Consider the following 3,483-nt stretch of genomic DNA (forward strand, 5'->3'; position numbering starts at 1 on the left):
TATCGGTATAATATCGGCAGTGAAAAAGTTGTATCGGGACAGCCCTATTACCAACACATTTGGGTCTAAATCAGTATTGAGCTGAAACTGAGATATTGTAGCGTATTAAGTTTAATCATTCCCGAATTGATGTTCCATTCAAATTTGACAGAATTTGAAAAATCGCTTAAAATGAAACACAGGGCCCACATGTCTAAATCTTTTTTCCCTGATCTGGTTGAAGCAGAAACTAAAATGCATGCTGGCTCACCTCCAGCTGCCTTTTTACTGAGGACAGTCTATGTGTGTGGAAAACTAATATAAAGTGCAAATAGGTGAGTCAACCATAAAAATGTTGTCTGTTTCTGGAGTCTATGATAAAAATATCTCACTGACCTTTGTTAGAGAAATAATCTTTTATATAATATATATAATAAAAGCTGAGAGATCAAACCTCTGAGAAATATTCAACACATAAAATACAATAAATTCTTGGAACCAGAACATTTTTGGTTCAACCATGTGAATCGATGGGTGGTGCCTGACAGGAAGAGACAAATGAGCTGTTATTAGCTTCATTATCGGACAAAACAACAATTTGCAATCTATTATTGTTAGGCGTTAGAAACTATATTGAGCTGTCACTTCTACAGACTGGCAGTGAAAATAGGCGCTTCATAAAACATTCATAAAACCCACAATATCACCACATTTCATGGAAATGATGAACTGCTGGTGGTGTACTGAAGCCTTTGCCGCATCAATGCATTGATTATAAATTATGCTGATTCACCTGCATTAATCTGCTAAGAGAACAATGATGAATGACTCCACCTTCAGCAACAATCAGCATGAAACGCTTGAATCAAGCTACTCTTGAATCTTGAAGGAGCACTCCATCAATTTCGCACATGAACATCTACAAGTTATGAAGAGTAGGCGACTGCTTAGCATGTTAAGTATGAAGACAGAAACATGCCTGCTTTGTTCTCTGTGTCACAGTCTGGGTGTGAAGGTTTGGTGTGTTTACCACCAGACAGGGAGCATCTAAAACAGATGTAGAATTAAAAATGTGCTCATAGATGCTGTTTGTAGAGGACAATAACAACAACCTGTAAAAAAAAAACATAAATTCAGCCATAGCAACAAGTGAAATATGCAAACACGAGTTTTAGCAAACACAACTTTAGCTAAATTTATTTTGTGAGTAGTGCTTCTTAAAAATAGCATAATTACTGTTAATTACACACTGTTAAAATGGCATAAGTTAGTGCGGACGTGCATGTTTTTATAATAAGAATGAATGTAGTTTTAAATACTTTAATTTCACTTGCAAGAAATCTGCACCTTCAAACCATACAGTCTGTGACTGGGGCAGCTAAATGCTCACACATATGAAAGTGCAACATCAGGCTGAAGAAGATGGTTTCTGACACATAGGTTCACAACCACAGACACAACAGCCGGGATGTGTACAGTCATCACCTTTAGCAAAAACACATGATCCACTGGATTCTATTCCATTCACCTTCAGGTTTAAGGTCTAACACATCCAACTGTTTATCCAGGTGTCTTCTTCAGGAAGGATTCTGTTTAGAGTAGATTTACTTGTTTACACCATCTGTCAGGAAAGCAGATCTGTGCTGTTTAAATAGTGTTTAAGTTTTATAGTTTGACATCATGTCTGAATTTGATTTATTACAGGTTTGAGGATCAATATCTGTATATATATTGTCACAGAAACCTCTCTCACTCTGCTGGCTCCACTATTATAACCTTTTACAGTTTTCTAGTGTGAGTGGGTGAGAGGTTTGGCTTTCCATCTCTTAGAAATTACTAGAGCTAATTAGTGAACGAGTCATAGATTCAGATCCTATTAAGACACACACAGCTGTGTGTGAGTCTGATTAGTGCTGATTTTCATTGAATATTTTGAATTGGCACAAATTAGTATGTAGTTTTAAGAAGTTTTAATTCTAATTAAACAAAAACATCTGTATCCAAATGTTCTTTTCATGAATGCTTTTGGCTTATCGTTTTTGTATACTTGGTTATGTTTTTGTATGTTCCAGAATTAGCAAGACAAAGTCAGTAGAAAACACAGTTCAGCTCTTTTCTCTGATTCTGACCTTGAAGCTGTGCCATCTTTAATCAGGGCCTTCTTTATATGTGATGCTGATGTGATGGGTGATGAAGGTGTCCTGGGTGCTTGTTAACGGGTGCAAACTACAGCACAGGCTGACAGTGGAGCTCTTAAGCAAGACCTTTTTTGTCAGACAGATGGGACACAGTCTGACTGATGATCCTGACTGGTCCTCCTGAGGCTGCTCAAGTTCGGCCGACTCACTCTTACATGTACAAATACATACACACCCGTTCACATTCAGTACATCCCTGAGCATACTGAGCACAAGAGCCCAGGAGTCTGTCTTGCATCATTCTCTCTTCTAGCATGAGAGAACCATTATAGATGTGTCCACAGATCTTTCCTCAGTGAGCAGCAGAGGACACTGAGCAGAGCCGGCAGTAGACTTAAAGCCACACAGGTGGAGATAAGAGCAGCGACAGAGCCACCCAGTCAGGTCCCCCAGAGAGACAGTCACACAGAGGGGCTAAAGGAGGTGTGTCCACATGGACTTCTCTGTCAAAGTCACTCAGCTGTGCAGTCCATCATAGTGCTTTGGGGCAGGGTTAACAGTGTTCTCAGGTCTAAGTGCCAGTAATGAAGTCATAAAACCCTGCACACAGAGCCCCTAAAGTGACACTGCCATCACCAGTTGGCTACTGTCCTGAGCTGATAAGGCATCTGCTGCATGTCCTCATGAGGTGGCCGGTCCACTGTGTTCCGGCAGCTCACCTATTTAGAAACTGTGTCATCTTTGTATACTTTACTTTGTAGTACAGCCTTTAGAAGTTATTGCTGACAAGTTGGTCAAACTTATGTGTGGCTCTCTGTACCTTTTAGTTCTGACTTCAGGAACAGAGGTTTCACTTTTGGATGTCAGACAGATACGCTGGCACAAAACTATTCAATAATTTAAAAACCAAGAACGCTTTTTCTAATATTTTTTTTCCTGTAACACACTGGACAGAAAAGTGTTTCAAAACATTGCAGATAAAATAGAGAGTTTTCTGTCTCTGCATAGGACAGACACAGTTAGTCCAAAAAAAACCCTTCAATTATAAACAGATAGAGACAGTAGGAGTCACCAAGCATAACATCAGGTTGACCTATTCTTTGGTGAGAATTTGAGTGATTACTTTATCTTTTTCTTGAATATTAGCTTAAATAAAGATGAAGATTGCAAGATGTTCTTCACGAATGCATCCATTAATCTGATGGTGAAATGCATGCAACCAGAAGGTTTGCATGCACAGAGCTGCCTATCATCTATGTATTTACAGACTAATGTGATTTCTAGTATGCATGTTAAGCTTAATTTTTTTTAAATCCATCTCACAAGTACAGTATCAGGCAGGATCTACTGTACATGTGTGTGTCTC

Source organism: Parambassis ranga, chromosome 3 (genome assembly GCF_900634625.1).
Source record: "Parambassis ranga chromosome 3, fParRan2.1, whole genome shotgun sequence".
Classification (NCBI taxonomy): domain Eukaryota; kingdom Metazoa; phylum Chordata; class Actinopteri; family Ambassidae; genus Parambassis; species Parambassis ranga.